We start from the raw sequence: 15499 nt of genomic DNA, 5'->3' as shown, positions 1-15499 counted from the left end.
ACACTCTAGCCTGCAGCACCTGTACTCGTAGGCCAAAAACCCCAAATTTGTCGAGTGTCGTAGGCCAAAGATATCCTCAGCACCTGCAATCGTAGGCCAAAAACCCCAAATTTGCAGAGTCGGATCTGCACCCGTCGAGACCACGTAGTCGAAAATGGTCTGCGCAGACCTTTGTCGAAGCCGAAGCCGAGATGACCTCAGAATGAAATTCTGACAACACCTAGCCCTTTGGGCTGTCCCACGAGATTTGGGGCCGTGTCCTCGCCTGTCGAATTTCACTCCAATCTGAGCTGGTGAGTCTAGCCTCTTGCAGTGCTGCCCCGAGCCTCGATCTGAGCTCTGATACCAGTTGAAGGAGTACGAGCGGAAGTATGACGCGAGAGAGAGTGCGAGAAGAAGAGCACGACGATATGGTGAACTCGCTCTACTGTAATGTGTAGAGCATAGTGAGTTCTTATTAGGTTTTTACAAAAGAATATGTGTACATACCTGGCGGCCCGCCCACTTACCTAGGCGACCACATTGGGCTTTATACCCCAACAAAATTTATTAGAATGGCTGACAATACTAAATAGAGTAAAATTAATGTTGATAGCATTGGATTTGTTAATGAACAGACTCCTAATGATGCCCCTATGCTTGTTAATTACCTTGTTACCAAGCTTCAACAAGCCATGGGAAATCCATCCGTCTAAGGTGAAGTGCAACGGCAATTACGTACTCATGGGATTCTCCAAACTCCCCACCAAGAAGAGAGAGTACCTAGGAATCCTCCTTGTGAGACTTCCAAAAGAGGCCTCTCTCCGATAAGAGAAGAAGAAGAGGATAAGTACGAAGGGCTCAAAAATCTACTACTTGACGATGCATCTCCTTCCCAAAGGAGAACTCAAATTTCAATGGTAGAACCCCCACCAAAAGAACCAGAAAGAAGTGAGTCTCCTGCCACATTAGTGAAGATGGCTCCACGAGGACGGCGGGGAAAACGCTCTCCAACACCCCCTAAACGGAGAAGACCATGCACACTTCTCTACACCATAATTCAAAGAGGGACGAGAGAAAACAAGAGAAGAAAAAGGTGAGAAAGAGGTCACCCGCTTCTCCATCTTCTTCATCCTCTTCATCTTTTAAAGAAAGTGATGGTGCAAACAAGGAGGAAAAAGGGAAGAAAAAGGCGGGAAAGAGGTCACCCTATTCTCCATCCTCCTCATACTAGAAGAGGATGCTCACCACAAAGGATCTCCTCTATGCCATGCTTGGGGAAAGGTAATAGAACATGATGCTTTTATTCTCTTTGACCATGGTTCTACTCACAATTTCATATCCACACAGTTGACCACCAAGCTAGGCATCCAAGCCTATGAGATGGGAGATGTCCTACCTACCAATGGTGCTTTGAAGGGGCAAGAAGCCTCAGTCACTCCCTTAATTGGAAAATTGAGGCTTCATATCCAAAGCTATGTGGACAAGGAGGACTTCTTTATCTCTCCTCTCAAGCACGAGGATGTAATCCTAGGGGCACCATGGTTTGAGCGCATGGCTACCAATGTTAAATTTCTTGAAAGGCAAATCTACTCGAGGTTCAGGGAAAAACATATGTGCATAGATGCTAAGGAGTTGTGTAGTACCATACCTCTTGTACATAATCAAGCTTTCAATACGTTAATAAAGAGCTTTATTTTTGCGTACATGATTTTTGTTAAAGATTCTTAAAATGAACCTAATGCTTTAGCGAAAGAATATATAAAAAGTCAAAAGGAATTAGAGATATCCAATTTCCTCAAGGGGTTTCAAGATGTTTTTATTGACGATATCCCTTGTGAACTACCTCCAAAATGACGGAATGATGACCATGCAATTGAACTCCTTCTAGGAAGTTCACCACCTAATAAACCTCCTTATAGAGTTTCCCAAGCTCAACAAGAGGAGATTGTGCGGGAAGTGCATGAGTTAGTTGAGAAGGGCATGGTTAGGCCTAGCTCATCTCCATTTTTCTCACCAATGTTATTAGTGCAAAATAAAGACGGCACATATCGTATGTGTGTCGACTATAGAGCACTATATAGGATCACTATCAAAAATAGGTTTCCCGTTCCATGGGTAGAAGACCTATTTGATAAGCTACAAGGGTCAACCTACTTCAATAGGATTGACCTAAAAAGTGGCTACCATCAAATAAGGATAGTCGATCAAGACATTGTAAAGACCGCATTTCTCACTACTTTTGGTCTTTACGAGTACATTGTCATGCCTTTTGGTTTGACCAATACACCAGCCACATTTAACCGCTTGATGTAGAAGCTATTCAGGCCTCCCCGAACTTTTACTGGAGTGTTCTTTGATGATATAATCATCTAATCTAATTCACTAGACGAACACAAACAACACCTCCAGGTAATATTTCAAGTTTTACAAGACAATAAACTTTATATTAATCGAAAGAAATGTGATTTTTTCTTACAAGAGATTCAGTATTTAGGTCACATTATCTCTCAAGATGGCATTCAAATGGATCCATCAAAGCTAGAGGTAATAAAAGGATGGCTTAATCCAAGGAATCTACATAAACTAAGAAGCTTTATAGGTATGTGTGCATACTATAGGTGCTTCATAGAAAAATTCCCACAAATCATGGGGCCATTACATGACCTAATAAAGAAAAATGTTAGGTATACATGGTTTGCCAAGGAGAACAATGCTTTTGAAAAGCTTATCTCTCAACCCGTGCTTACACTATTGGATCTCTCAAAGCCATCTGAGGTCCAATGTGACGCTTCTGGTGATATTTTTCTCCAAGAAGGGCACGCCATAGCCTATCAAAGTCAAAGGCTTGACCCTGTTGAGCAAGCTCTAGGCATATATAAATAGGAACTCCTCGCAGTTCTACATGCCCTAGACTCATGGAAGCACTATTTATTGGGGACTCCTTTTATTCTGCGGACGGATCTCCAAATCCTTAAGTACTTCATGACAGAGACCAAGCTCTCCGACAAACAAATGAGGTGGGCAAATTTCCTTTCGCAATTTCATTTTCACATTGCTCACATTACTGGCAAGCATAATCAAGTAGACGATGCACTCTCAAGACGACCAAGAGTGAATGTTGTTTCCAACTCACAATGATATATCTTCTATAGTGTATGAGTACGCTATCGATCCCAATTTTAGAGATTTGATTTCAGCCCTTGCACTAGGGAAGAAAGAGAACCATTTATCCTACAAGATGGTTATCTTCTCTATGGCAATAGACTATGCATTACTAACTCACTACGTGAGAAAGTAATGTATGAATCTCATGCTCCTCCTTATGCAAAGTATAGAGGGATTCAGTGTACCCTAAAAGGGATAGAAACATATTTCTATTGGCCTACCATGAAAGCAAACATATACGAGTATGTTTCAAAATGTGTGGTATGCCAAAAGATGATGTTTGATAGAGGGAAGCAACCTGGATTGCTTCAAACTTTTCCAATCTCTAATTCACCATGGGAGAGCATATCCATGGAGTTTATCTTTGGATTGCCTAAGTCTATCCATGGGAATACAAGAATATGGACAATAGTAGACAGGTTTAGCAAACAAGCACATTTCATACCAGTCAAAAAGACTATCAAAGCCCATCAAATGGAAACCCTCTTAGTATCACAAATCTTCAAGTACCATGGCTTGCCAATGTCCATAGTGTCGGATAGAGATCCTAGAATGACCATTAATTTTTGGAAGGTTCTCTTTGAGAATTTAGGTACAAGGCTAAACTTTTCTTCAACCTATCATCCCCAAACGGATGGCCAAAGTGAAATAGCTTACATAACATTTCTTAATCTACTAAAAGCCTATGTAACAGAAGTAGATCAAAGGTCCCAAAGGAGAAGTACTTACCATTGGTGGAGTATGTCTACAATAACACTGTACATACCTCCACCGGAAAAGCACCTTTTGAGGTAATTGAGGGAAGATCCAAAAGTCCCTTGCTACTTAAAATACATGAAAGATCTTCGTTGCAGATGAGTATAGCCGAGACCTACAAGAATCTTTCCAAAAGATTAAGGATGCTATCTCTATCTCACAGCAAAGGCAAAAGGTTGCACATAAGAGCTCAAGCCTTTAAACAAAATGATTGGGTCTTGCTTAAATTACCCAAGGCTTGATTAAGGCACACAACGGGCAAGAATCCTACGAGACACCAAAAGTACTATGTTAAACTAGCAAAAAGGTACTATGGTCCCTTCCAGATTCTTAGACCAATCAATGAGATGGCCTCTCAACTCAAGTTTCCCAGTCAATGGTTCATGCACAATGCTTTCCATGTGATCCTGCTAAAGCCTTACAAAGGAGAGCCACCTCAAGAACCAACTATTGAAGACCCACGAGAGATTGAGGACCAAAAAGATGTGTTGCAGCTTGAGTCCATTCTCCAACACGAAGACAAGGTATTGAGAGGCGGTAAGATTATCTGATGGTATCTTATTAAGTTTAAGAACTATCCTTTTGAAGATGCTAGATGGATGCAAGGCATACAATTAAAGGATAACCTAAATTTCGTCAATGCTTACAATGCTTCTCTAGAGTAAGCAAATGTAAATATGTATAAATTAACAAAGTTTTTGTATTATAAGACTGTTATCAGCAAGCTAGCATGGACATCATTTTTCGGGGTTCTCCTTGTAAAACAATTATTATTTTGATAAAACGGGAATATTGTAACTCATGTCTTCTTGATAAACCTTGTAATTAATGAGCCAGGGCTACAAGCTTCCAGATTGTATCAGCCATTCAATTCCCAGCTTTGGTAGAACTCCAGATTATTACTTTTGACCACCCAAAGACCTTGGCTAAGGTATAAAATCCAATTTTGTAAGTTTTTTATAAGTTTTTTGGATAAGAAATACACAGCGTGAGCTAACAGCGCTCACTTGTCTCCTTCTCGCGCTTCCTACTCCTCTTCCATGCAACACGGTTACGCTTCAAGCTTAGTATTACATTCTCTGCAAATGAGGCCCATGCAATCTTATGGTCCTCTGGATCAACTTTATCAGTAGAGCACCTCTCGTAAGTGAAGCATGTGGCAAACTTCAAGTAAATTTCATTATTTCTCGGAGGCTCTTGGTACACCCTATAGAACAGTAGCCTACATTTATCAACAAATTGAGGCTTCACCATATTAAGAAAAATCTTTCAGCCTTTATATTTTGGGGTATCAAACACAGTCAGCCACTCTGATTCTGGCAAGTCACCAGCTGACAAGTGATTCCACAACTTCCCCCTCTGGCTCAAAACGTAAACCTCTGCAAACTCCTCCTTTTTCTGGCAGAATCTTGCCAGTTTTGGGTACTCAAACCTTGGAAAATTCCCTACATATAGCAAAAGAAAAAAGATATATAACAAACAATTACTTTTGCAACATGGCATTGATGGTTATGGCACTTGTATGAGTTTGAATACCATGCACAATAATCATGAACATAAACATGCATTAATGACCAACACTCTTTTGCATTTGAAAGTAAAACAAACTAACCTTTGCTTAGATTTCCAGCAAACTGGCTGCTCATTTTTTTCAGCAATAGCCGTAGTAGTAGACTGAGTGTCCATAGGAGAAGCCTTTCGATTGCACTGGCGGTCAGGCGTTTCATTTTTCTTGAAAGCAGAAGAATCAACGCGAGACTTCCTACAAAGGCACATAAGTGGACAATGTGCATTATCTGGGAGTGTAGATCATGCAAAAGGACACGATATGAAGGTCTGCTCCAACTGAACAACACCGACTGAGCTACACCAATGCAGCACACTTCTCCCAGGCCTGAAACAGTTTATGTGCGTTACTTAAGAAAATTACAGAACTATGTGGACCTTTCCTGTTTGTGGTTGTAAATGTCGTGCGTTAGTAATTGCCCCTCCCTCGTCCCCTGACTCCGCCTTTTAATTTACAGACCCAAGAACATGCACTCACCATATGGATCTTCACTCGATTCTCTCTACGAATGAATAAAACCCAGTCGTACGTACCTTTCCACTTGCACTAGTGAAATAAATTTATGACTCGAATGCTCAAAAATTGGGCTCACACATGCAACCTCACCCACTTGAAAGTTGAATCTACCTAAAGATTTGGAGCCAAAATTTTACCTTAATAGGGGGAAATAGTGTATCACCTAATCATGCTTTCACCCACATGGCCTAACAAAGAAAAACGTTAGGTATACATGGTCTACCAAGGAGAAAAATGATTTCAAAAATCTTAAAGAAAATATTATCTCTCAACCTATGCTTACACTATCGGATCTCTCAAAGCCATGTGAGGTCCAATGCAATGCCTGTGGTGACTGCCTTGGAGCTATTTTGCTCCAAGAAGGGCATGCCATAGCCTACAAAAGTCGAAGGCTCAACCCTGTTGAGCAAGATCTAGGCATGTTATGGAATTGATATTTTATTATTCATTGCATATGTGACAGGTGGAAAAGACTAGACCGAGCTAGGACTTTGTGAATGAAAATATATATATTGTACATTTTATTATTCAAGTGCTCTTTATGAGCTTTGGCCATTTATGACCGGCTGTCCAATTTGTACTCACATTGACCATTCAAGAAATCTATAAATGAAATACGTGCAAGAGGGAAATGGTCACTCTTGCACAGGAGGAGATTGCACCCAGTGTCCGTCTCATTCTTCTCACCTCTCTTCTCTTCTCTCTCGCCATGCCGGCATAGCACTCCGCTCTAGGAGGTGCGCATGCACGGGCTCTCTCAATCTCTCTCGCTCTTTGTCTCTCTCTGTTCGCGTATATTGCGATCAAGCGACCACGTGATTGTGCAAAGTATGCCGATTAGTCTATTTTATGTTGTTATTTCGGGTATTTCGCAGGGCAGCCACGCTCCCATTGGTATCAGTGGTATCATAGCATAGGCTACGCTCCAAGATGCAAACATTAACAAGCCGCAGCTAAGTATTTTGCTTTCTTATGTTTGTAGATTCCGCTAATTGCCTCAATTTATAGTAATCTATGTTGGATGCATGATATAATTAGTGCTTTATTTTTGGAATTAAAGAGATTCCTTATTTGTTGTCAGTGTGATTGTTAGTGTAATTAAAGATATAGTGATTGTTACTGTAATTATGTTTATAATTAAACATAATAATAATATGGATTAAACTAAATTATAGAGGGATACTGAGCGAAAAGAAAATTATAGTAATTTCTTTAGATTCGAGGGAGAAGATAACTAAAATTGTAAGAAGAAGGAGAAGGAATCAGGAGAATTATGATGATCAACTGGCTTCAAGCTCTTTCCGACGAGTCTTGAAAACTCAATGGTAGATTGATACCAACGAGTATACGGTCGATAATGAGCATGGCGATGTGCTTGGCAGCCATAGCGAGAACAACTCCAACTAATGAGAGGAATCTAGCCACGGTCAGCGTGATCCGACAACCTGAGTGCTTCGTAACATATGAGCCGCTGCACAAAGTAATGAATGTAGAGAAGATAGCCTTGGCTTTCGTGGTCGACATCGCTGGCTCGCATCCAGGTTTATCTGCATCATATGGTGCGTGGGTAAAACTCAAGGCAGCAGCCAAATGGCGAGCGAACTGAGTGTATGTAGTAGTTGATCGACAATAGCAATGAGTGACTTGACGCAGGAGAAGCAGGAAAGGGACGACTCCCACCAATCGGAAGCAAACCTGAAGGAGTACGAGCGGAAGTGTGACGCGAGAGAGAGTGCGAGAAGAAGAGCATGACGATATGGTGAACTCGCTCTACTGTAATGTGTAGAGCATAGTGAGTTCTTATTAGGTTTTTACAAAAGAATATGTGTACATACTTGGCGGCCCGCCCACTTACTTGGGCGACCACATTGGGCTTTATACCCCAACAACCTCCCACTTAATGTCCAATGTGGTACTTTAAGTGTGAGAGAAGCTACTATACAAGCTAATATACAAGAGATGTAGAGAAGTGATGTACTACCCTACACCTAACTGCTTGCGAAAATGCGCAAAGCTCTCTGAGGGAAGTCCTTTTGTAAGTAGATCAGCAGGATTTTCTGTGGTGTGAACTTTGATAAGCTGAAGTTGCTTATCCTCGAGCATTTCCATGATGAAATGATACTTCACATCCACATGCTTTGTCTTTGAGTGATAAACTGGATTGCGAGCCAATTGTATAGCACTTTGACTATCACAATATAACACAGGCATCTCTTCTTTGATTCCCAAATCTGTTACTAGTCGATTAAGCCAAATTGATTCTTTGCATGCCTCTGATGCTGCAACATATTCAGCCTCTGTAGTAGACTGAGTAACACAATCTTGTAATCTAGAACGCCATGATACTGCTCCACCAGCCAATGTAAAGACATACCCTGACGTAGACCTTGGGTTGTCTAAGTCACCTGCATAATCTGAGTCTGTAAAACCCTTTACACTTAGCTCCTGACTCCCATAGCATATACGCATACTCTTTGTAGCTTTTAGGTACCTCAATATTCCTTTCACTGCCTCCCAATGTTTCTTGCCTGGGTTTGACATGTATCGACTTACTACTCCCACTGCAAATGCAATGTCTGGGCGAGTAGCAATCATTGCATACATCAAACTACCCACTGCAGACGCATATGCAATCTTATCCATTTCAGCCTGTTCTTCCTCAGACACAAGACAATCTTGTTTGCTAAGTTTCACATATGGTGGCAATGGAACACTCAATGCCTTTCCCTTCTCCATATTGAAACGTTGCAAAACCTTGTCAATATACTCTGTTTGAGATAACCAAATCAACTTCTTTGATCTGTCTCTCTCAATGCGCATACCAAGTATATGACTTGCCTCACCCATGTCTTTCATGTCAAACGATTTTGCCATCTTTGACTTCAAAGCTGAAATTTCTTCCAAGTGCTTTCCAGCAATCAACATGTCATCCACATACAAAATAAGCATCAGCCAACTGCCATCCTTAGCCTTCTTTGTATATAGACAGTGATCGAACTCACTACGTTTGTAGCCTTGACAAAGCATAAACTTGTGGAACTTATGGTACCATGCCCTCGGTGATTTTTTTAAGCCATAAAGACTCTTTAACAACTGGCATACCAAATCTTCCTTGCCTTTCTCAACAAACCCTTCTGGCTGCTGCATGTAAATTTCCACATCTAAATCACCATGCAAGAACACTGTCTTGACATCCATTTGGTGCAACACCAAATCTAATATGGCAACCAATGCAAGAAAGCATCTCGATGTAGTCATCTTGACCACCAGAGAGAAGACTTCATCAAAGTCAATGCCTTGTTCTTGCTTAAAGCCCTTGGCAACAAGCCTTGCTTTGTACTTTGGCTGACTATCATGAGCAGTGATGTTATACCAGTAAACCCATTTACAAGGTAGAGCCTTTTTGCCCTGTGGTAATTTAACTAGCTTCCATGTCTGGTTTTTGTGCAGAGCTGTCATCTATAACCGCATGGCCAATTGCCAATTCCCGGAGTCCTTCATTTGCACTGCTTCCTTGTAACATGAAGGCTCATTGCAATCAATCAACATGACATAGTTCATAGATGGAACAAACCTATCAGGAGGTCGCGTGATACGTCCTGATCTACGCACAATAGGTGGCTCAAGCTCAGCCACAACCTGTGGTTCCACTCTATCCTGTCCTTGCTCCTCTTCAGCCCTGACATTTTGTCTTGCACGTGCAGGTCCATCTTCTTGGAATACAAATCTTCTAATCTCCTTGACCCTCTTTGGTTTAGAATGATATTTGGCTTCATTAAAGTGAAAATCATTGCTGCGGATAACCTTTCTGGATTCGGGATCCCAAAGTCTGTACCCCATCTCCCCAGAATTACCATAGCCTAGAAAGATGCACTTTCTAATCTTTGGCTCAAGTTTGTTCCTAAATTCCTTTGGAACATGAGTATATGCCTCATAGCCAAAGACTCTGAGATGCTTGTATGAGGGCATTTTGCCCATCTCTAGCACTGAATCCTTCTGCAAAACCTTGCTAGGAGATCTATTTATAAGATGAACAGCTGTTGATACAGCTTCAGCCCAAAACCGATTTGGCAGTTGTGCATTAGACAGCATACTTCTGACCTTCTCTTGTATGGTCCTATTCATCCTCTCAGCAACACCATTTTGAGGAGGATTGTAAGGAGCAGTAAGTTCACGTTTTATACCTTTTGACTCACAAAAGTCCTGAAAGGCCTTTGAAACATACTCTCCACCATTCTCAATGCGTAAGCATTTAAGGTTCTTGCCACTCTGATTCTCCACAAGTGTCACAAACGTTTTGAAAACACTAAACGCTTCATCCTTGTGCTTAAGAAAGTAAACCCATATTTCCTCGAGTAATCATCTATAAATGTCATAAAGTAAGAAGCTCCTCCTAGAGATAGGTTAGGCATAGGTCCACACAAATCGCTGTGAACAAGTGCCAACTGTGTATCTCTTCTACTGCTTCTATGCTTATGTGGCTGCTGTGTTTGCTTACCTTACAGACAATGTTCACAGAATTCAAAATAATTAAATGACAAGCCAGGCAAATAACCAGAACGAGACAAGATTTCCACTCCCTTCTTGGACATATGTCCTAACCGGCTATGCCACAAAGAAACGTTTGGCTGCTCGGTTACATTGATTACATTTTTAGAGACATTTGATACATAAATCATGTAAAGTCCTCCAGACTTTACTCCATGTGCTACTGTCATAGAACCCTTGGATATCTTCCACATGTTCTGTCCAAAAGTGGTGACGTAGCCAACATTATCAAGTAAACATGTGCTGATCAAGCTCTCTGTAATTGCGAGAACATGTCTCACATTCTTCAGCGTGAAAGAAGAGCCATTTTGAAAGTTCAATTGAACATCTCCAACACCTAAGATCTCACATGTCTACCCATTGCCTAGCCAAACATTCTCTTTAGTGGTCACATAAGAGGTAAACCACTCCTTGTTTGGAGACACATGAAGTGATGTCCCTGAGTCTATAATCCAGTCACTTAGTGCATTTCCATCAGATGTTGTAAGAAGAGCTAAGTCCATTGTATTTTTCAAGAAGTAGATATCTCCTGACACTAGACTGTCATCCTCTGCAACAATGTTTGTCACATTTATTTCTTGAATCTTCACTAAGGACTTGTTCTTCTCACCATGGTCTTCTGCTTTCTCTTTGCCTTTTTCTGCTTTCCATTCTTTGCAGTCTTTTTTCATGTGACCCTTCTTGCCACAATGGTAGCATTCTATGCCACTCTTGCCTTTAGCACTGCGGGACTTGCTACGAGACTGATCCCTCTTTCCACCTTTGTAATTTTCTTTGGTGCTTCCCCTGACAACTAAGGCTATTCCTTTGCCTTTTTCCATTTTCTTTCTGTTGGTTTCTTCAGTAAGCAGACTGCCTTCTAGACCTGCTATGGTCAAACCATCTGGAGGTGCAGAATTACTCAAAGCTGTGCGAAAAGTGTCCCAACTTTCCGGCAATGTGATCAACAGGAACATAGCTCTAACAGGTTCATCAAACTTGACACCTTGAGCTGACAACTGACTGTAGATGGTGTTGAAATTATTCAGATGATTGGACATAGGTGTCCCTTCTTTCATCTTCAAGTCAACAAGCTTCTTAAGCCAGTATACGTGTGAAGCTGCACTCTGCTTCTCATAAAGATCACTCAGCTTTAACCATGCTTGATAAGCTGACATCTCGTATGCTATATTGAAGTAAACGCTTTCTGCCAAAGTCAGCATAATGGTAGAAAGTGCCAATTCATCCATTTCGCTCCATTCATCTTCGTCCATATCTTGTGGTTTTATCCCCTTGAGATTTATAGGTTTTATCTGCTTCTTTTGTACCAACACATGCCAAATTTGCTTCTTCCACAATGGGAAATTGGTTCCATCCAGCTTCTTGATATTGTAAAGAGCAATGTCCTGTGATCCAACCATAGCTACGCTTCACAGTAGTTTACTTTCCTGGGAAAAATTCGGCAGAGTTTCTCCAGTAAACTGACCTCTGAACCAATATACACCTGTCAAATGAACCAAGAAAGCTTTAGATTCTGCATAAATTTTGGCAGAGTCTCCTTTGTAAAATGGCTCTGGTGTACTAAAAAACATACCAAAAAACAGCTCAAAAACATTGTCTCTCTGACACTGTAAGCTGCGGGTAAACCTGTCCTGCACCTGTACTGTCTCTCATTGTCCTGTCACTGTCCTGTAAGCATAGACTGCAACAATGCATCAACGGCAGTAAAGCAAAGATGCAATCCCAACTGTCTAACTCACAGTCAATACATCCTAGCTGCCTATCTAAGGGTGCTCGAGGGATCGCTCCAAGACCTGTATCACCAAAAGGATCTCAACATTCGAGAATCCCCCAGCTCAATAAAACCTCACTCGACCCTCAACAAAGGCTGCAGTAAATCTGACAGTACATAGACTTCCCACAAAGTCATACATCCACAAATTTCCCACTGTATGCTGTAACCGCTGCGGCGGTTGTTTGCTGCGTGACTCACAGCCAGCAAACCCTCAACAGACATACATCATCTCTGACAATACATCCCATGTGGAAGTACCTGAAATGTCAGGATGAAATCTGGAATATCAAGCAGCAAACACAAGCTACCTGATGAACTAGTGGATGTCGCCTACAGTCTGTGTGTAGATGCGCCTGTGTCGTATGTGACACTCCTTCAAGAACTGCGAGCGGTCCTTCGATGTGTAGACAGCCACAAATCAACACTCTAGGAGTGTTGATATCCTTAGCACCTGCAGTGGTAGGCCAAAACCCCAAATTTCTAGAGTCGAATCTGCACCCGCCGAGACCACGTAGTCAAAAATGGCCTACGCTGAACTTTGTAGAAGCCGAACGGTGGCCGAGATAACCTCAGAATTAAATTTTGAGAACACCGAGCCCTTCGGGCAATCCCACAGGATTTGGGGCCGTGTCTTCGCCTGTCGAATTTCACTCCAATCTGAGCAGGTGACTCTGGCTACCTACAAATGCTGCCCCGAGCCTCGATCTGAGCTCTGATACCAGTTGAAGGAGTACGAGCGGAAGTGTGACGCAAGAGAGAGTGTGAGAAGAAGAGCACGACGATATCGTGAACTCGCTCTACTATGATGTGTAGAGCATAGTGAGTTCTTATTAGGTTTTTACAAAAGAATATGTGTACATACCTGGCGGCCCGCCCACTTACCTGGGCAACCACATTGGGCTTTATACCCCAACAAAACTAGCGCCTCTCTCTCTCTCCAACTGTCGCACACCCTTTCTCTCTTTATTGTTGCAGTTCCATCACGCTAGCCGAGGCCCATCATTGAGTTTTCGTTTTGTTATTTTTATTTTTCTCTCTCTAATTAACTATCGAGTTCGAGTGGCCCTATTCTGACGGCTGCAACCATGAAAATTGCCTACCATGGTCCAGCATGCACCTCGCCCATGTCACACTACCTAGACACAATTGCAAAGCGGCCTAAGCCGATTATCTCTACCTCCCTCTCTTGCATGGCAGCGGACAGAGATCCTGTGGCTTCTCTGGACTTGCCATGCATGGGGCACCCTTTTTTTTTACTGCCCATAGTGAGCAACTGGCAACCAACCCCAGCCGCCAACCTTCATCCACGAGCGGTGCCCTCCCTTTAATTGTGGGGTGCTAACACTCCCATGCACCACTCTCTCACGTTCGCTTCCTCCACTTCACATGCAATGGTACATACCCACATGCGGCACGTCTCTCTCTCTCTCTCTCTCTCTCTCTCTCTCTCTCTCTCTCTCTCTCTCTCTCTCTCTCTCTCTCTCTCTCCCCCTTGCGTTCTGCAGCAGCAGCAACACCCTCCGTCCCCTTCTCCTCCTCCACAGTTCGTGTGCTACTCGCAGAGGCTTCCTTCCCTTGATATCCTCTCCCAGACGTGCCGCCTTGGCAGGATCCACCCCTTCACCTTTCGCAGTACTCTTTACAACGTAATGCTCCTTTCATTGGTTATGCATGACTTCTAGGAAGGCTGCAATCACAATCTGATTTGTTTGCCTCACCTCTACCACTTACAGAGACAGCTCTTCGGCTCTGCACCTTGCTCAACTCCCTCACACGAACCACAGCCGCCTCTCTCTACAGTCTGCATGTCTCTCTAGTGCGGCCAGTGGAGATGATGAGTACCCAGAGCGTCTGGCTGGTGCAGTCAGCGATGGCGACAAAACACAGTTGGCTACGGCGTGCAACGACGAGGGTGCTGAGCTAGTGGAAGCACGCATTCATGCTACTATGTCGTTTTTGGATCTAAAGACCTGCCACTTTGACAGGCTGTCAACATGTGCACAGAGTGCTCGTAGAATATCAGCCTTTTGTTGTATGTGTAATCGCACCACATAAGGTCGCAAGGCGAGAGTGAGAGGAAGGGTTGCAGGGACGAAGAAGCAGGCTTAAGATAGAGTACGACTACGAAGACACTAGAGGAGCTGGCCATGACGTGCCTGAAGACGATGCATGGTACCTCACTACCTGCGAGTGCAAGCATGCGTCATGAAGGAGTGGCACTCTCTCTCTCTCTCTCCACCAACTCCCCTTTGGATCCAGATGGCTACCCGGCCATGGCATGGCACTGCTTTTAGCCTCAGTTCATTGCATGATATCCCTTTAGCCTCACTTTGCCAAGTTACAACCATTGCCTTTGGCAACGGAAGCCGGATGATTCAAGTTTTAAGAAGAATCTAACTTCTGCCTTCATGGCCCTGCTAACCTTAAGGCGGCCCCACACCCTCTACAACGCTCTCCAGAGTTCCTCCCAACCCCTTCTCACCCGCTGGCGGCCATCCAGCCCTCAGGCAACTGTCAACCTCCTGTCACACGAGAGCTCCTCATGGCCCTGCACAGATGGCGACCATTGACGAAGTTCGGCCGTGCCCGCTTCCATATTTTCTCCGACGAGTCAGGACATTGACGATGCTGATGATGAAGGGTTTCTACTTTACTTCATTTCAAAAATTGTACCTAGGAAAGGCATTGGATTCGATTCACACGGAGTATATCAGTTCACCTCATATTTTGGCCTTTTGAGGATGTTCAATATAACATCTCATTTCATTTAATCTCTTCCCCCCCCCCCCCCATGAGTACGGCTACTTATAGAGGCAGACAATGATGAAGCTCTTCAATGACTGCTGCAATATAGGCCGACAGTCAGACATCCTCAGGCATTGACGATGACGATAATGATGCGTTTTTAGGCTTTCAATTTAATCTTTCACTTTACTTCATTTTTTGTACCCATACATTGTATTAGAACCATAACAATTGTATCAGCTTGGTCCCGTAGGAATTTGGAAGACGAGTAATATAGCATCTTATGGCGCTCTCTCTCTTTCCCCTCCCAATATGACTACTTACAGTGGCGGACATTTCCAGAAGCTCTTCCATGACTAATGCAATAATTTTTGCGACGACGCCCAATGCACGGCATCTATGGGACTTGACGACGACGATGATGATTTTAGTCTATTTTCATACCC

This window comes from Adiantum capillus-veneris, chromosome 18, assembly GCF_014529385.1.
Source record: "Adiantum capillus-veneris isolate H3 chromosome 18, ASM1452938v2, whole genome shotgun sequence".
Lineage (NCBI taxonomy): Eukaryota > Viridiplantae > Streptophyta > Polypodiopsida > Polypodiales > Pteridaceae > Adiantum > Adiantum capillus-veneris.
This window is presented reverse-complemented; position numbering follows the sequence as displayed.